Raw genomic sequence first — 22,626 nt, 5'->3', positions numbered from 1 at the left:
GTGAGTGACACTGACAGAAACACACAGAGTGACACTGACAGAAACACGAAGAGAGAGACACTGACAGAAACACACAGAGAGATGCAGACAGAAACATACACACAGAGTGACACTGACAGAAACACAGAGAGAGAGACACTGACAGAAACACGGAGAGAGACACTGACAGAAACATACACACAGAGTGACACTGACAGAAACACAGAGAGAGACACTGACAGAAACACGGAGAGAGACACTGACAGAAACATCGAGAGAGAGACACTAACAGAAACACGGAGAGAAAGTGACACTGACAGAAACACAACGAGATTGACACTGACAGAAAAATGGGGAGACAGACAGGAACGACACATACTGAGACACTGACAGAAACACAGAGAGAGAGACACTGACAGAAACACACAGATAGATACTGACAGAAACACAGCGAGGAGCACCGACATAGAAACACCGAGAGATGCAGACAGAAAAACAAAGAGAGAGAGACAGACAAGAACACACAAACAGAGACACTGACAGAAACACAGAGAGACACTGACAGGAACACAGAGAGACACTGACAGGAACACAGAGAGACACTGACAGAAACATGGAGAGAGTGAAACTGACAGAAACACGAAGAGAGAGACACTGACAGAAAAATGGAGAGAGTGACACTGACAGAAACACGAAGAGAGAGACACTGACCAAATCACACACAGAGTGACACTGACAGAAACATGGAAATAAAGACAACTGACAGAAACACACAGAGAGACACTGACAGAAACAGAGAGAGAGAGAGACACTGACAGAAACACACAGAGTGACACTGACAGAAACATGGAGGGAGACACAGTAAGAAACACACAGACAGAGACACTAACAGAAACACAGAGAGAGACACTGAAATAAACACAGAGAGAGACTGACAGAAACACACAGCGAGACACTGACAGAAACACATAGAGAGAGACTCTGACACAAACATAGAGAGAGTGACACTGACAGAGACACAGACAGTGAAACTAACAGCAACACGGAGAGAGACACTGTCAGAAATACAGAGTGAGAGACACTGACAGAAACAGAGAGAAATACACTGCCAGAAACAGAGACAGATACTGACAGAAACACAGAGAGAGTGACACTGACAGAAACACGGAGAGAGATTGACACTGACAGAAACACACCGTGAGACACTGACAGAAAAACAGACAGACAGACAGGAACACACATACAGAGACACTGACAGAAACACAGAGAGAGACACTGACAGAAACACAGAGAGACACTGACAGAAACACACAGAGAGACACTGACAGAAACACAGAGAGAGACACTGACAGAAACAGAGAGAGAGAAACTGAAAGAAACCGAGAGAGAGAGAGAGAGAGAGACACTGACAAAAACACAGAGAGAGACACTGACAGAAACTAAGAGAGACACTGACAGAAACAGAGAGAGACACTGAAAGAAACACAGAGAGACACTGAAAGAAACACAGAGAGAGAGACACACAGACAGAAACACACAGAGAGACACTGACAGAAACACGGAGAGAGACACTGACAGACACACAGTGTGAGAGACAGTGACAGAAACACAGGGAGAGTGACCCTGACACAAACACACTGACAGAGTGAAACTGACAGAAACACACAGAGTGACACTGACCGAAACATGAAGAGAGAGACACTGAATGAAACACGGAGAGAGAGACACTTACAGAAACACAGAGAGAGTGTCACTGACAGAAACACACGGAGTGACACTGACAGAAACACACAGAGTGACACTGACAGAAACACACAGAGTGACACTGACAGAAACACACAGAGTGACACTGACCGAAACATGAAGAGAGAGACACTGACAGAAACACACAGAGAGATGCAGACAGAAACACAGAGAGAGAGACAGACAGGAAAACACAAACAGAAACACTGACAGAAACACAGAGAGAGAGACACTGACAGAAACATAGAGAGAGAGACACTGACAGAAACACAGAGAGTGACATGAACAGAAACATGGTGGGAGACACAGTAAGAAACACACAAACAGAGACACTGACAGAAACACACAGAGAGACTGACAGAAACACAGAGTGAGAGACACTAACAGAAACATAGAGAGACACTGACAGAAAAACAGAGAGAGACACTGACAGAAAAACAGAGAGAGACACTGACAGAAAAACAGAGAGAGACACTGACAGAAAAACAGAGAGAGACACTGACATGAATGCAGAGAGACACTGACAGACACAGTGTGAGGCACTGACAGAAACACACAGAGAGACACTGACAGAAACACATAGTGAGACACTGTCAGAAACACAGAGAGAGAGACTGACAGAAACACAGAGAGAGAGACTGACAGAAACACAGAGAGAGACACTGACAGAAACACAGAGAGAGACACTGACAGAAAAACAGAGAGAGACACTGACAGAAAAACAGAGAGAGACACTGACAGAAACATGGAGAGAGAGACACTGACAGAAACACAGGGAGAGTGACCCTGACACAAACACACTGACAGAGTGAAACTGACAGAAACACAGAGAGAGAGAGACACTGACAGAAACACAGAGAGAGAGAGACACTGACAGAAACACAGAGAGAGAGAGACACTGACAGAAACACAAAGAGTGACACTGACCGAAACACAGAGAGTGACACTGACAGAAACACGAAGAGAGAGACACTGACAGAAACACGAAGAGAGAGACACTGACAGAAACACAGAGAGTGACACTGACAGAAACACGAAGAGAGAGACACTGACAGAAACACGAAGAGAGAGACACTGACAGAAACACGAAGAGAGAGACACTGACAGAAACACACAGAGAGATGCAGACAGAAACACAAAGAGAGAGAGACAGACAGGAACACACATACAGAGACACTGACAGAAACACAGGGAGAGAGAGACACTGACAGATACACAGAGAGAGACACACTGACAGAAACACAGAGAGAGAGACACTGACAGAAACACGAAGAGAGAGAGAGACACTGACAGAAACACACAGAGACACACTGACAGAAGCACAGAGAGAGAGAGACACTGACAGAAACATACAGAGTGTGACACTGACAGAAACACAGAGAGAGAGAGACACTGACAGAAACACAGAGAGAGACACTGACAGAAACACAGAGAGAGACACTGACCAAAACACACAGAGTGACACTGACAGAAACATGGAAATAAAGACAACTGACAGAAACAGACAGAGAGACAGTGACAGAAACACAACCGGAGACACGGACAGAAAAACACCGAGAGATCCTGACAGAAACACAGAGAGAGACAGAAGGGAACACTCATGCAGAAACACTGACAGAAACAGAGAGAGAGAGACACTGACAGAAACACACAGAGAGACACTGACAGAAACAGAGAGTGAGAGTCTCTGACAGAAACAGAGAGAGACACTGACAGAAACACACAGAGACACTGACAGAAACACAGAGAGAATAACACTGACTGAAACACAGAGAGAGACACTTTCAGAAACACCCAGACACACACTGACAGAAACACAGAGAGAGAGACACTGACCGAAACACACAGAGTGACACTGACAGAAACATGGAAATAAAGACAACTGACAGAAACAGACAGAGAGACAGTGACAGAAACACAACCGGAGACACGGACAGAAAAACACCGAGAGATCCTGACAGAAACACAGAGAGAGACAGAAGGGAACACTCATGCAGAAACACTGACAGAAACAGAGAGAGAGAGACACTGACAGAAACACACAGAGAGACACTGACAGAAACAGAGAGTGAGAGTCTCTGACAGAAACAGAGAGAGACACTGACAGAAACACAGAGAGTGACACTGACAGAAACACACAGAGTGACACTGACAGAAACAAAGAGAGAGACACTGACAGAAATACAGAGAGAGAGACACTGACAGAAATACAGAGAGAGACACTGACAGAAACAGAAAGAGAGACACTGTCAGAAAGACACAGAAAGAGTGACAGACAGAAACACAGAGAGAGAGACACTGACAGAAATACAGAGAGAGACACTGACAGAAATACAGAGAGAGAGACACTGACACAAAGACACAGAGAGATACTGACAGAAATACAGAGAGAGACACTGACAGAAATACAGAGAGAGACACTGACAGAGACACAGAGAGAGACACTGACAGAAACACAGAGAGAGACACTGACAGAAACACAGAGAGAGACACTGACAGAAACACACAGAGAGACACTGACAGAAATACAGAGAGAGACACTGACAGAAACAGAAAGAGAGACACTGTCAGAAAGACACAGAAAGAGTGACAGACAGAAACACAGAGAGAGAGACACTGACAGAAATACAGAGAGAGACACTGACAGAAATACAGAGAGAGAGACACTGACACAAAGACACAGAGAGATACTGACAGAAATACAGAGAGAGACACTGACAGAAATACAGAGAGAGACACTGACAGAAACACAGAGAGTGACACAGACAGAAACACAGTGAGAGACACTGACAGAAACACCGAGGGCTCGATTTCCGCACCTGCGATCGGGTGGGTTCCTGGCGGGGGGGGGCTGCAAAAATCGGGGATTCCCGGGTCGGTTCGGGAGCCCGGCTCCATCCCGCCCACTTCCGGGTTTTCCACAGACGCGCTGACGTGCGCGCGCAGCCCCCGCATGTGGGACTCCCGCCGGCAATTAAAGCCGGCTTGTGCCATTTAAAGTACTTGAACAGGTACTTCAGGTTGTTCACAGACCTGATTGACCTGATATTTTAGCAGGGATGGGATTTTGCAACTGACTGCGACTGTTTCCCGTACTGGGGGAAACACTCCCAGTTCAAATGGACGTGTTGCAGCCATCAGCCTGTGGCAGCTGCAAAGGTCCATTTGACAGGTGGGTGGGGAGACCCTCACTCATTGCAGGAGGCCACTCTGTCACTTGGGACAAAGTTTGGCCTCCACCACCCTCCTCCTAATACTAACATTCACCAACTTGCACACTTACCCCGGGGTCCAGACACATGTACCTACCTTGCGGACCCCCTCAGATGTACATCTTCCGGATGGGGGCCGCATAGCTGCAGTCATGACCTCCTCGGAGGGCGAACAGCATCACCAGCCTCGCCGGCCACGCCGTCTACCTCTGACACGTGGAGCTCCACAACACAGTGCTGTGACACATCCACCTGCACAGCAGGAGGGAGGGCTACCGCAGAGAGAGATGTGTCGCAGAGGGCACTACCCTCGCAATAGGGTCTACAGACCCAGGCTCAGCCTCCTGGACCTCTCTGAGCAGCAGTGCACACAGAGGCTCAGAGTCACTCGACATGTGGTCGTGGACATCTGCAGCCTCCTTCATGCCGAGCTGCTCCCAGCTGGCCCAAGCACCATCTTCTTACCTGTCGCTGTCAAAGTCACCACTGCCCTCAACAACTCCTCCTCCGCATCCTTCCAGGGTGCCACCGGGGACATTGCCGATGTCTCTCAGTCGTTTGCACAAAAGAGCCCTGCAAATACACCTACACCCACTCTGCAGTGACACAATGGGTGGCATCAGTTGTGGGTCTTCATTGTGATCCTCAGGAAAGGACATTATTGCACAAACCAGACGAGATTCGCAAAGACATGGCAGTAGTGGTGCCAATATAATATGTAATGTGAGTTGGTCAGAAATTAAATATAAGTAAAAACCATGACAAACCTTCGAACACCCTTGTGCATCCCCTTCATGCTCACGACACGTTTGCCTTACGCTGCCGACTGCACATATGTGATGCATGCCCTGTGGCTGCAGCACAGGTAGTGGCAGGTCGAATGAGGCTGACCGTGAAAGAGATGCATGAGAGGGTGAGTATGAGATAGAGCCATGAGATTGTATGAGGATTGGGTTGAGTGGTAGTGGCGGGATGAGTACTGGCGAGGTGAGTAAGTGCAGGTAAGATGAGGATGAGGTTTGAGTGGGTGTGAGGGGTGATGTGACAGAGTAGTGTTGGCAGTGCGGAAGGAGATGTGGGGTGGGGGCGGTGATGTGGCAGATGGAGTGTAAGGGAATGAGTAAGTGTACTCACTTTGGCTGACCTACTTAGGTCATTGCAGCGCCTCCTGCACTGTATGCAGATGCGCGATATGTTGGTGGTGCAGGTGACTTCCTCTGCCACCTCGAGCCAGGCCTTCTTCGTGGCAGAGGCAGGCCACTTCCTCCTGCCCGCCGGGGGGAAGATCTCTGTCCTCCTCACCCCATCCAGTAAGACCTGGAGTGAGGCATCATTAAACCTGGGAGCAGCCTTCCCCCTGGGCTCCTCCATGCTGTAATTTTTCCTATTTCTTGCAGCATCAGTCAGTGGAGGACTGCCCCTTTAAATAGAGCTCCTCCAGCTGACAGAACTTACTGTGCATGCGCAGCCCGCCCGCCGCGCAGCTTAGCAGCGGGGAACCCCGAACAAGAGGTAAGTGGATCCAATCAGCCTGCGATTGCATACGGGGCAGACTGATTTCACCGGGCGCGTTACCCACGCGCCCAATCGACCCCCCGCCGCGAGCTCGCCGCCCTGGTAATATCGGGCCCAGAGAGAGATACTGACAGAAACACAGAGAGAGACACTGACAGAAACACAGAGAGAGATACTGACAGAAACACAGAGAGAGATACTGACAGAAACACAGAGAGAGACAGTGACAGAAACACAGAGAGAGATACTGACAGAAACACAGAGAGAGATACTGACAGAAACACAGAGAGAGACACTGACAGAAACACAGAGAGAGATACTGACAGAAACACAGAGAGAGATACTGACAGAAACACAGAGAGAGATACTGACAGAAACACAGAGAGAGACAGTGACAGAAACACAGAGAGAGACACTGACAGAAACACAGAGAGAGACACTGACAGAAACACAGAGAGAGACACTGACAGAAACACAGAGAGAGAGACACTGACAGAAACACAGAGAGAGACACTGCCAGAAACACAGAGAGAGACACTGGCAGAAACAGAGAGGGAGAGACACTGACAGAAATACAGAGACACTGACAGAAACATAGAGAGAGACACTGACAGAAACACAGTGTGAGAGATACTGACAGAAACACAGAGACACTGACAGAAACACAGAGAGAGACACTGCCAGAAACATATAGAGAGACACTGCCAGAAACACAGAGAGAGACACTGGCAGAAACAGAGAGGGAGAGACACTGACAGAAACACAGAGACAGACACTGATAGAAACATAGAGAGAGACACTGACAGAAACACAGAGAGAGACACTGACAGAAACACAGAGAGAGACACTGACAGAAACACAGAGAGAGACACTGACAGAAACACAGTGTGAGAGATACTGAGAGAAACACATGATGTGGAGATGCCGGTGATGGACTGGGGTTGACAATTGTAAACAATTTTACAACACCAAGTTATAGTCCAGCAATTTTATTTTAAATTCACAAGCTTTCGGAGGCTTCCTCCTTCGTCAGGTGAACGATGTGAAAAAACGAGAGAAATACAGAGAGAGAAACACAGAGAGAGAGACACTGACATGATTACAGAAAGAGACACTGCCAGAAACATATAGAGAGACACTGCCAGAAACATATAGAGAGACACTGACAGAAACAGAGAGAGAGAGACACTGACAGAAACAGAGAGAGAGAGACACTGACAGAAACATAGAGAGAGACACTGACAGAAACACGAAGAGAGAGACACTGACAGAAACACGAAGAGAGAGACACTGACAGAAACACAGAGAGTGACACTGACAGAAACACGAAGAGAGAGACACTGACAGAAACACGAAGAGAGAGACACTGACAGAAACACGAAGAGAGAGACACTGACAGAAACACGAAGAGAGAGACACTGACAGAAACACGAAGAGAGAGACACTGACAGAAACACACAGAGAGATGCAGACAGAAACACAAAGAGAGAGAGACAGACAGGAACACACATACAGAGACACTGACAGAAACACAGAGAGAGAGACACTGACAGAAACACAGAGAGAGACACACTGACAGAAACACACTGACAGAGTGAAACTGACAGAAACACAGAGAGAGAGAGACACTGACAGAAACACAGAGAGAGAGAGACACTGACAGAAACACAGAGAGAGAGAGACACTGACAGAAACATAGAGAGAGACACTGACAGAAACATAGAGAGAGACACTGACAGAAACACTGAGAGAGACGCTGACAGAAACATAGAGAGACGCTGACAGAAACATAGAGAGAGACGCTGATAGAAACATAGAGAGAGACGCTGACAGAAACATAGACAGAGTGACACTGACAGAAACACAGAGAGAGACGCTGACAGAAACACAGAGACAGACACTGATAGAAACACACAGAGAAAGGAACTGACAGAAACACAGAGAGAGAGAGAGACGCTGACAGAAACACAGAGAGAGACACTGACAGAAACATAGAGAGAGACACTGACAGAAACAGAGAGAGAGACGCTGACAGAAACACAGAGAGAGACACTGACAGAAACATAGAGAGAGACACTGACAGAAACAGTGTGAGAGATACTGTCAGAAACACAGACACTGACAGAAACACAGAGAGAGACGCTGACAGAAACATAGAGAGAGACGCTGACAGAAACATAGAGAGAGACGCTGACAGAAACAGAGAGAGAGACGCTGACAGAAACAGAGAGAGAGACGCTGACAGAAACATAGAGAGAGACGCTGACAGAAACATAGAGAGACGCTGACAGAAACATAGAGAGAGACGCTGACAGAAACATAGAGAGAGACGCTGACAGAAACATAGAGAGACGCTGACAGAAACATAGAGAGAGACGCTGACAGAAACATAGAGAGAGAGAAACTGACAGAAACACAGAGAGAGAGACACAGACAGAAACACACAGAATGAAACTGACAGAAACATGGAGAGAAAGACACTGCACTGAGATAAACACACAAAGAGACACTGACAGAAACAGAGAGAGAGACACTGACAGAAACACGGAGAGAGAGACACCGACAGAAACACACAGAGAGACACTGACAGAAACACAGAAAGAGAGACACCGACAGAAACACAGAGAGAGAGAGACACTGACAGAAACACAGAGAGAGACACTGACAGAAACACACAGAGAGAGACACTGACAGAAACACAGAATGACACTGACAGAAACACAGAGACACTGACAGAAACACAGAGACACTGGCAGAAACGCGGATGAGAGACACTGATGTAAACAGAGAGAGTGACACTGACAGAAACATAGAGAGAGAGACACTGACAGAAACACAGAGAGAGAGAAACTGACAGGAATACAGAGAGAGATGCTGACAGAAACATGGAGAGAGAGAGACACTGACAGAAACACAATGAGAGACACTGACAGGAACACAGAGAGACACTGACAGAAACACAGAGAGACATTGACAGAAACACAGAGAGAGAGACACTGACAGAAACACTGAGAGTGATACTGACAGAAACACAGAGAGAGATACTGACAGAAACATAGAGAGAGACGCTGACAGAAACATAGAGAGTGACACTGACAGAAACACAGAGAGAAACACTGACAGAAACACAGAGACACTGACAGAAACATAGAGAGACATTGACAGAAACACGGAGAGAGAGAAACTGACAGAAACACAGAGAGAGAGAGAGACACTGACAGAAACACAGAGAGACACTGACAGAAACACAGAGAGACATTGACAGAAACACAGAGAGAGAGACACTGACAGAAACACTGAGAGTGATACTGACAGAAACACAGAGAGAGATACTGACAGAAACATAGAGAGAGACGCTGACAGAAACATAGAGAGAGTGACACTGACAGAAACACAGAGAGAAACACTGACAGAAACACAGAGACACTGACAGAAACATAGAGAGACATTGACAGAAACACGGAGAGACACTGACAGAAACACTGAGAGTGATACTGACAGAAACACAGAGAGAGATACTGACAGAAACATAGAGAGAGACGCTGACAGAAACATAGAGAGAGTGACACTGACAGAAACACAGAGAGAGACACTGACAGAAACACAGAGACACTGACAGAAACATAGAGAGAGAGAAACTGACAGAAACATAGAGAGAGTGACACTGACAGAAACACAGAGAGAGACACTGACAGAAACACAGAGACACTGACAGAAACATAGAGAGAGAGAAACTGACAGAAACACAACGAGAGACACTGACAGAAACACAGAGAGACACTGACAGAAACACAGAGAGACACTGACAGAAACACAGAGAGAGAGGGACATTGACAGAAACACTGAGAGTGATACTGACAGAAACACAGAGAGAGACACACTGACAGAAACAGGAGAGACACTGACCGAAACACACAAAATGAAACTGACAGAAACACAGAGAGAGATACTGACAGAAACACAGTGAGAGAAACTGACAGAAACACAGAGAGACACTGACAGAAACACAGAGAGACATTGACAGAAACACAGAGAGACACTGACAGAAACACAGAGAGAGACACTGACAGAAACACAGAGAGAGAGAGTGAAACTGACAGAAACACAGAGAGAGTGAAACTGACAGAAACACAGAGAGAGAGACACTGACGAAACATAGAGAGAGAGACACTGACAGAAACACAGAGAGAGACACTGACGAAACAGAGAGAGAGAGACACTGACAGAAACACACAGATAGACACTGACAGAAACACAGAGAGAGAGACACTGACAGAAACACGGAGAGAGAGGCACTGACAGAAACACGGAGAGAGAGACACTGACAGAAACACGGAGAGAGAGACACTGACAGAAACACGGAGAGAGAGACACTGATGGAAACAGAGAGAGTGACACTGACAGAAACATCGAGAGAGAGACACTGACAGGAATACAGAGAGAGATGCTGACAGAAACATGGAGAGAGAGAGACACTGACAGAAACACAACGAGAGACACTGACAGAAACACAGAGAGACACTGACAGAAACACAGAGAGACATTGACAGAAACACAGAGAGAGAGACACTGACAGAAACATTGAGAGTGATACTGACAGAAACACAGAGAGAGATACTGACAGAAACATAGAGAGAGACGCTGACAGAAACATAGAGAGAGTGACACTGACAGAAACACAGAGAGAAACACTGACAGAAACACAGAGACACTGACAGAAACATAGAGAGACATTGACAGAAACACGGAGAGAGAGAAACTGACAGAAACACAGAGAGAGAGAGAGACACTGACAGAAACACAGAGAGACACTGACAGAAACACAGAGAGACACTGACAGAAACACTGAGAGTGATACTGACAGAAACACAGAGAGAGAAACTGACAGAAACATAGAGAGAGACGCTGACAGAAACAGAGAGAGAGTGACACTGACAGAAACACAGAGAGAGACACTGACAGAAACACAGAGACACTGACAGAAACATAGAGAGAGAGAAACTGACAGAAACACAACGAGAGACACTGACAGAAACACAGAGAGACACTGACAGAAACACAGAGAGACACTGACAGAAACACAGAGAGAGAGGGACATTGACAGAAACATTGAGAGTGATACTGACAGAAACACAGAGAGAGACACACTGACAGAAACAGGAGAGATACTGACCGAAACACACAAAATGAAACTGACAGAAACACAGAGAGAGATACTGACAGAAACATAGAGAGAGACACTGACAGAAACATAGAGAGAGATGCTGACAGAAACACAACGAGAGACACTGACAGAAACACAACGAGAGACACTGACCGAAACACACAAAATGAAACTGACAGAAACATGGAGAGAAAGACACTGACAGAAACATAGAGAGGGACACTGAGAGAAACACAGAGAGGGAGAGACTGACAGAAACACAGAGAGGGAGAGACTGAGAGAAACACAGAGAGGGAGACACTGACAGAAACACAGAGAGGGAGAGACTGACAGAAACACAGAGAGAGAGACACTGACAGAAACACAGAGAGGGAGAGACTGACAGAAACAGAGAGAGAGAGACACTGACAGAAACACAGAGAGGGAGAGACTGACAGAAACACAGAGAGGGAGAGACTGACAGAAACGCAGAGAGAGAGACACTGACAGAAACACAGAGAGGGAGAGACTGACAGAAACAGAGAGAGAGAGAGACTGACAGAAACACACAGGGAGACACTGACAGAAACAAAGAAAGAGAGACACTGACAGAAACACAGAGAGAGACACTGAAAGAAACACAGAGAGAGAGAGACTGACAGAAACACAGAGAGAGTGACACTGACAGAAACACAGAGAGAGAGAGACTGACAGAAACACAGAGAGAGAGAGACTGACAGAAACACAGAGAGGGAGAGACTGACAGAAACACAGAGAGAGACACTGACAGAAACACAGAGAGGGAGAGACTGACAGAAACACAGAGAGGGAGAGACTGACAGAAACACAGAGAGGGAGAGACTGACAGAAACACAGAGAGAGAGAGACTGACAGAAACGCAGAATGACACTGACAGAAACGCGGATGGGAGACACTGATGGAAACAGAGAGAGTGACACTGACAGAAACATAGAGAGATACTGACAGAAACACGGAGAGAGATACTGACAGAAACACGGAGAGAGATACTGACAGAAACACGGAGAGAGACACTGACGGAAACACAGAGAGACACTGATGGAAACACAGAGAGACACTGATAGAAACACAGAGAGAGACACTGACAGAAACACAGAGAGAGAGACACTGACAGAAACACAGAGAGAGACACTGATAGAAACACAGAGAGACACTGATAGAAACACAGAGAGACACTGACAGAAACACAGAGAGAGACACTGACAGAAACACAGAGAGAGAGAGTGAAACTGACAGAAACACAGAGAGAGTGAAACTGACAGAAACACAGAGAGAGAGACACTGACGAAACATAGAGAGAGAGACACTGACAGAAACACAGAGAGAGACACTGACGAAACAGAGAGAGACACTGACAGAAACACACAGATAGACACTGACAGAAACACAGAGAGAGAGACACTGACAGAAACACGGAGAGAGAGGCACTGACAGAAACACGGAGAGAGAGACACTGACAGAAACACGGAGAGAGAGACACTGACAGAAACACAGAGAGAGAGACACTGACAGAAACACAGTGAGAGAAACTGACAGAAACACAGAGAGACACTGACAGAAACACAGAGAGACATTGACAGAAACACAGAGAGAGAGACACTGACAGGAATACACAGAGACACTGACAGAAACACACTGAGAGAGACACTGACAGAAACACAGAGAGAGAGACACTGACAGAAACACGGAGAGAGAGGCACTGACAGAAACACGGAGAGAGAGACACTGACAGAAACACGGAGAGAGAGACACTGACAGAAACACGAAGAGAGACACTGACCGAAACACAGAGAGAGAGAAACTGACAGAAACACAGTGAGAGAAACTGACAGAAACACAGAGAGACACTGACAGAAACACAGAGAGAGAGACACTGACAGGAATACAGAGAGACACTGACAGAAACACACTGAGAGAGACACTGACAGAAACACAGAGAGAGAGACACTGACAGAAACACAGAGAGAGACACTGATGGAAACACAGAGAGACACTGACAGAAACACAGAGAGAGACACTGACAGAAACACAGAGAGAGAGACACTGACAGAAACACAGAGAGAGACACTGATAGAAACACAGAGAGACACTGACAGAAACACAGAGAGAGACACTGACAGAAACATGGAAAGAGAGACACTGACAGAAACACACCGAGAGACACTGACAGAAACACACTGAGAGAGACACTGACAGAAACACAGAGAGAGAGACACTGACAGAAACACAGAGAGAGACACTGATGGAAACACAGAGAGACACTGACAGAAACACAGAGAGAGACACTGACAGAAACACAGAGAGAGAGACACTGACAGAAACACAGAGAGAGACACTGATAGAAACACAGAGAGACACTGATAGAAACACAGAGAGACACTGACAGAAACACAGAGAGAGACACTGACAGAAACATGGAAAGAGAGACACTGACAGAAACACACAGAGAGACACTGACAGAAACACAGAGAGAGTGAAACTGACAGAAACACAGAGAGAGAGACACTGACGAAACAGAGAGAGACACTGACGAAACAGAGAGAGACACTGACAGAAACACACAGATAGACACTGACAGAAACACAGAGAGAGAGACATTGACAGAAACGCAGAATGCCACTGACAGAGACTCACTGAGAGACACTGACAGAAACGCGGATGGGAGACACTGACCGAAACACGGAGAGAGAGACACTGACAGAAACACGGAGAGAGAGGCACTGACAGAAACACGGAGAGAGACACTGACAGAATCACGGAGAGAGAGACACTGACAGAAACACGGAGAGAGAGACACTGACAGAAACACAGAGAGACACTGACCGAAACACAGAGAGAGAGAGACTGACAGAAACACTGAGAGTGATACTGACAGAAACACAGAGAGAGATACTGACAGAAACATAGAGAGAGATGCTGACAGAAACATAGTGAGAGTGACACTGACAGAAACACTGAGAGTGATACTGACAGAAACACAGAGAGAGATACTGACAGAAACATAGAGAGAGTGACACTGACAGAAACATAGAGAGAGAGAAACTGACAGAAACACAGAGAGAGAGAGAGACACTGACAGAAACACAACGAGAGACACTGACAGAAACACAGAGAGACACTGACAGAAACACAGAGAGACACTGACAGAAACACAGAGAGAGAGACACTGACAGGAATACAACGAGAGACACTGACAGAAACACAACGAGAGACACTGACCGAAACACACAAAATGAAACTGACAGAAACACAGAGAGAGATACTGACAGAAACACAGAGAGAGAGACACTGACAGAAACACAACGAGAGACACTGACAGAAACACAACGAGAGACACTGACCGAAACACACAAAATGAAACTGACAGAAACATGGAGAGAAAGACACTAACTGAGAGAAACACACAGAGAGACACTGACAGAAACACGGAGAGAGAGACACTGACAGAAACACGGAGAGAGAGACACTGACAGAAACACAGAGAGGGACACTGAGAGAAACACAGAGAGGGAGAGACTGACAGAAACACAGAGAGCGAGAGATTGAGAGAAACACAGAGAGGGAGACACTGACAGAAACACAGAGAGGGAGAGACTGACAGAAACACAGAGAGAGAGACACCGACAGAAACACAGAGAGGGAGAGACTGACAGAAACACACCGAGAGACACTGACAGAAACACAGAGAGAGACACTGATAGAAACACAGAGAGAGACACTGATAGAAACACAGAGAGAGAGAAACTGACAGAAACACAGAGAGAGACACTGATGGAAACACAGAGAGTCACTGACAGAAACACAGAGAGAGACACTGACAGAAACACAGAGAGAGAGACACTGACAGAAACACAGAGAGAGACACTGATAGAAACACAGAGAGACACTGACAGAAACACAGAGAGAGACACTGACAGAAACATGGAGAGAGAGACACTGACAGAAACACACCGAGAGACACTGACAGAAACATGGAGAGAGAGAGACACTGACAGAAACACAGAGAGAGTGAAACTGACAGAAACACAGAGAGAGAGACACTGACAGAAACACAGAGAGAGACACTGACGAAACAGAGAGAGACACTGACAGAAACACACAGATAGACACTGACAGAAACACAGAGAGAGGGACATTGACAGAAACGCAGAATGCCACTGACAGAGACTCATTGAGAGACACTGACAGAAACGCGGATGGGAGACACTGACCGAAACACGGAGAGAGAGACACTGACCGAAACACGGAGAGAGAGACACTGACAGAAACACGGAGAGAGAGACACTGACAGAAACACGGAGAGAGAGACACTGACAGAAACACGAAGAGAGACACTGACCGAAACACAGAGAGAGAGACGCTGACAGAAACACAGTGAGAAAAACTGACAGAAACACAGAGAGAGACACTGACAGAAACACAGAGAGAGACACTGACCGAAACACGGAGAGAGAGACACTGACAGAAACACGGAGAGAGAGACACTGACAGAAACACAGAGAGAGAGACACTGACAGAAACACAGAGAGACACTGACAGAAACACAGAGAGAGAGACACTGACAGAAACACAGAGAGAGACACTGACAGAAACACAGAGAGAGACACTGACAGAAACACGGAGAGAGAGACACTGACAGAAACACGGAGAGAGAGACACTGACAGAAACACAGAGAGGGACACTGAGAGAAACACAGAGAGGGAGAGACTGACAGAAACACAGAGAGGGAGAGACTGAGAGAAACACAGAGAGGGAGACACTGACAGAAACACAGAGAGGGAGAGACTGACAGAAACACAGAGAGAGAGACACTGACAGAAACACAGAGAGGGAGAGACTGACAGAAACGCAGAGAGAGACACTGACAGAAACACAGAGAGGGAGAGAGACACTGACAGAAACACAACGAGAGACACTGACAGAAACACAGAGAGGGAGAGACTGACAGAAACACAGAGAGGGAGAGACTGACAGAAACGCAGAGAGAGAGACACTGACAGAAACACAGAGAGGGAGAGACTGACAGAAACACAGAGAGAGAGAGACTGACAGAAACACACAGGGAGACACTGACAGAAACATAGAGAGAGACGCTGACAGAAACATAGAGAGACGCTGACAGAAACATAGAGAGAGAGACACTGACCGAAACACAGAGAGAGACATTGACAGAAACATAGAGAGAGAGACACCGACAGAAACAGAGAGAGAGAGAGACACTGACAGAAACACAGAGAGAGACACTGGCAGAAACACGGAGAGAGAGACACTGACAGAAACACAGAGAGGAACACTGAGAGAAACACAGAGAGGGAGAGACAGACAGAAACACAGAGAGGGAGAGACTGAGAGAAACACAGAGAGGGAGACACTGACAGAAACACAGAGAGGGAGAGACTGACAGAAACACAGAGAGAGAGACACCGACAGAAACACAGAGAGAGAGACACCGACAGAAACACAGAGAGGGAGAGACTGATAGAAACGCAGAGAGAGACACTGACAGAAACACAGAGAGGGAGAGACTGACAGAAACACAGAGAGGGAGAGACTGACAGAAACGCAGAATGACACTGACAGAAACGCGGATGGGAGACACTGATGGAAACAGAGAGAGTGACACTGACAGAAACATAGAGAGATACTGACAGAAACACGGAGAGAGATACTGACAGAAACACGGAGAAAGATACTGACAGAAACACGGAGAGAGATACTGACAGAAACACGGAGAGAGATACTGACAGAAACACAGAGAGAGACACTGATAGAAACACAGAGAGAGACACTGATAGAAACACAGAGAGAGAGACACTGACAGAAACACAGAGAGAGAGACACTGACAGAAACACAGAGAGAGACACTGATAGAAACACAGAGAGACACTGACAGAAACACAGAGAGAGACACTGACAGAAACATGGAGAGAGAGACACTGACAGAAACACACCGAGAGACACTGACAGAAACATGAAGAGAGAGAGACACTGACAGAAACACAGAGAGAGAGACACTGACAGAAACACAGTGAGAGAAACTGACAGAAACACAGAGAGAGACACTGACAGAAACACAGAGAGAGACACTGACAGAAACACAGAGAGACACTGACAGAAACACAGAGAGAGAGACACTGACAGAAACACAGAGAGAGACACTGACAGAAACACAGAGAGAGACACTGACCGAAACACGGAGAGAGAGACACTGACAGAAACACGGAGAGAGAGACACTGACAGAAACACAGAGAGGGACACTGAGAGAAACACAGAGAGGGAGAGACTGAGAGAAACACAGAGAGGGAGAGACTGAGAGAAAAACGGAGAGGGAGACACTGACAGAAACACAGAGAGGGAGAGACTGACAGAAACACAGAGAGAGAGACACTGACAGAAACACAGAGAGGGAGGGACTGACAGAAACGCAGAGAGAGACACTGACAGAAACACAGAGAGGGAGAGACTGACAGAAACACAGAGAGGGAGAGACTGACAGAAACACAGAGAGGGAGAGACTGACAGAAACGCAGAGAGAGAGACACTGACAGAAACACAGAGAGGGAGAGACTGACAGAAACACAGAGAGAGAGAGACTGACAGAAACACACAGGGAGACACTGACAGAAACATAGAGAGAGACGCTGACAGAAACATAGAGAGACGCTGACAGAAACATAGAGAGAGAGACACTGACCGAAACACAGAGAGAGACATTGACAGAAACATAGAGAGAGAGACACCGACAGAAACAGAGAGAGAGAGAGACACTGACAGAAACACAGAGAGAGACACTGGCAGAAACACAACGAGAGACACTGACAGAAACACAGAGAGAGAGACACTGACAGAAGCACAGAGAGAGACACTGATAGAAACACAGAGAGAGACACTGATAGAAACACAGAGAGAGAGACACTGACAGAAGCACAGAGAGAGAGACACTGACAGAAACACAGAGAGAGACACTCATAGAAACACAGAGAGACACTGACAGAAACACAGAGAGAGACACTGACAGAAACATGGAGAGAGAGACACTGACAGAAACACACCGAGAGACACTGACAGAAACATGGAGAGAGAGAGACACTGACAGAAACACAGAGAGAGACACTGACGAAACAGAGAGAGACACTGACAGAAACACACAGATAGACACTGACAGAAACACAGAGAGAGAGACATTGACAGAAACGCAGAATGCCACTGACAGAGACTCATTGAGAGACACTGACAGAAACGCGGATGGGAGACACTGACCGAAACACGGAGAGAGAGACACTGACCGAAACACGGAGAGAGAGACACTGACCGAAACACGGAGAGAGAGACACTGACAGAAACACGGAGAGAGAGACACTGACAGAAACACGGAGAGAGACACTGACCGAAACACAGAGAGAGACACTGACAGAAACACAGAGAGACACTGACAGAAACACAGAGAGAGACACTGACAGAAACATGGAGAGAGAGACACTGACAGAAACACACCGAGAGACACTGACAGAAACATGGAGAGAGAGAGACACTGACAGAAACACAGTGAGAGAAACTGACAGAAACACAGAGAGAGACACTGACAGAAACACAGAGAGAGACACTGACAGAAACACAGAGAGACACTGACAGAAACACAGAGAGAGAGACACTGACAGAAACACAGAGAGAGACACTGACAGAAACACAGAGAGAGACACTGACCGAAACACGGAGAGAGAGACACTGACAGAAACACGGAGAGAGAGACACTGACAGAAACACAGAGAGAGACACTGACAGAAACACACAGATAGACACTGACAGAAACACAGAGAGAGGGACATTGACAGAAACGCAGAATGCCACTGACAGAGACTCATTGAGAGACACTGACAGAAACGCGGATGGGAGACACTGACCGAAACACGGAGAGAGAGACACTGACCGAAACACGGAGAGAGAGACACTGACAGAAACACGGAGAGAGAGACACTGACAGAAACACGGAGAGAGAGACACTGGCAGAAACACGAAGAGAGACACTGACCGAAACACAGAGAGAGAGACGCTGACAGAAACACAGTGAGAAAAACTGACAGAAACACAGAGAGAGACACTGACAGAAACACAGAGAGAGACACTGACCGAAACACGGAGAGAGAGACACTGACAGAAACACAGAGAGAGAGACACTGACAGAAACACAGAGAGACACTGACAGAAACACAGAGAGAGAGACACTGACAGAAACACAGAGAGAGACACTGACAGAAACACAGAGAGAGACACTGACAGAAACACAGAGAGAGACACTGACAGAAACACGGAGAGAGAGACACTGACAGAAACACGGAGAGAGAGACACTGACAGAAACACAGAGAGGGACACTGAGAGAAACACAGAGAGGGAGAGACTGACAGAAACACAGAGAGGGAGACACTGACAGAAACACAGAGAGGGAGAGACTGACAGAAACGCAGAGAGAGACACTGACAGAAACACAGAGAGGGAGAGAGACACTGACAGAAACACAACGAGAGACACTGACAGAAACACAGAGAGGGAGAGACTGACAGAAACGCAGAGAGAGAGACACTGACAGAAACACAGAGAGGGAGAGACTGACAGAAACACAGAGAGAGAGAGACTGACAGAAACACACAGGGAGACACTGACAGAAACATAGAGAGAGACGCTGACAGAAACATAGAGAGACGCTGACAGAAACATAGAGAGAGAGACACTGACCGAAACACAGAGAGAGACATTGACAGAAACATAGAGAGAGAGACACCGACAGAAACAGAGAGAGAGAGAGACACTGACAGAAACACAGAGAGAGACACTGGCAGAAACACGGAGAGAGAGACACTGACAGAAACACAGAGAGGAACACTGAGAGAAACACAGAGAGGGAGAGACAGACAGAAACACAGAGAGGGAGAGACTGAGAGAAACACAGAGAGGGAGACACTGACAGAAACACAGAGAGGGAGAGACTGACAGAAACACAGAGAGAGAGACACCGACAGAAACACAGAGAGGGAGAGACTGATAGAAACGCAGAGAGAGACACTGACAGAAACACAGAGAGGGAGAGACTGACAGAAACACAGAGAGGGAGAGACTGACAGAAACGCAGAATGACACTGACAGAAACGCGGATGGGAGACACTGATGGAAACAGAGAGAGTGACACTGACAGAAACATAGAGAGATACTGACAGAAACACGGAGAGAGATACTGACAGAAACACGGAGAAAGATACTGACAGAAACACGGAGAGAGATACTGACAGAAACACGGAGAGAGATACTGACAGAAACACAGAGAGAGACACTGATAGAAACACAGAGAGAGACACTGATAGAAACACAGAGAGAGAGACACTGACAGAAACACAGAGAGAGAGACACTGACAGAAACACAGAGAGAGACACTGATAGAAACACAGAGAGACACTGACAGAAACACAGAGAGAGACACTGACAGAAACATGGAGAGAGAGACACTGACAGAAACACACCGAGAGACACTGACAGAAACATGGAGAGAGAGAGACACTGACAGAAACACAGAGAGAGAAACTGACAGAAACACAGAGAGAGAGACACTGACAGAAACACAGAGAGAGACACTGACAGAAACACAGAGAGAGACACTGACCGAAACACGGAGAGAGAGACACTGACAGAAACACGGAGAGAGAGACACTGACAGAAACACAGAGAGAGACACTGACAGAAACACACAGATAGACACTGACAGAAACACAGAGAGAGGGACATTGACAGAAACGCAGAATGCCACTGACAGAGACTCATTGAGAGACACTGACAGAAACGCGGATGGGAGACACTGACCGAAACACGGAGAGAGAGACACTGACCGAAACACGGAGAGAGAGACACTGACAGAAACACGGAGAGAGAGACACTGACAGAAACACGGAGAGAGAGACACTGGCAGAAACACGAAGAGAGACACTGACCGAAACACAGAGAGAGAGACGCTGACAGAAACACAGTGAGAAAAACTGACAGAAACACAGAGAGAGACACTGACAGAAACACAGAGAGAGACACTGACCGAAACACGGAGAGAGAGACACTGACAGAAACACGGAGAGAGAGACACTGACAGAAACACAGAGAGAGAGACACTGACAGAAACACAGAGAGAGAGACACTGACAGAAACACAGAGAGAGAGACACTGACAGAAACACAGAGAGAGACACTGACAGAAACACAGAGAGAGACACTGACAGAAACACGGAGAGAGAGACACTGACAGAAACACGGAGAGAGAGACACTGACAGAAACACAGAGAGGGACACTGAGAGAAACACAGAGAGGGAGAGACTGACAGAAACACAGAGAGGGAGACACTGACAGAAACACAGAGAGGGAGAGACTGACAGAAACGCAGAGAGAGACACTGACAGAAACACAGAGAGGGAGAGAGACACTGACAGAAACACAACGAGAGACACTGACAGAAACACAGAGAGGGAGAGACTGACAGAAACACAGAGAGGGAGAGACTGACAGAAACGCAGAGAGGGAGACACTGACAGAAACACAGAGAGGGAGAGACTGACAGAAACACAGAGAGAGAGAGACTGACAGAAACACACAGGGAGACACTGACAGAAACATAGAGAGAGACGCTGACAGAAACATAGAGAGACGCTGACAGAAACATAGAGAGAGAGACACTGACCGAAACACAGAGAGAGACATTGACAGAAACATAGAGAGAGAGACACCGACAGAAACAGAGAGAGAGAGAGACACTGACAGAAACACAGAGAGAGACACTGGCAGAAACACGGAGAGAGAGACACTGACAGAAACACAGAGAGGAACACTGAGAGAAACACAGAGAGGGAGAGACAGACAGAAACACAGAGAGGGAGAGACTGAGAGAAACACAGAGAGGGAGACACTGACAGAAACACAGAGAGGGAGAGACTGACAGAAACACAGAGAGAGAGACACCGACAG

The sequence above is a fragment of the Heptranchias perlo genome, chromosome 9 (genome assembly GCF_035084215.1).
Source record: "Heptranchias perlo isolate sHepPer1 chromosome 9, sHepPer1.hap1, whole genome shotgun sequence".
Lineage (NCBI taxonomy): Eukaryota > Metazoa > Chordata > Chondrichthyes > Hexanchiformes > Hexanchidae > Heptranchias > Heptranchias perlo.
Note: the sequence above shows the minus strand (reverse complement) of the source record.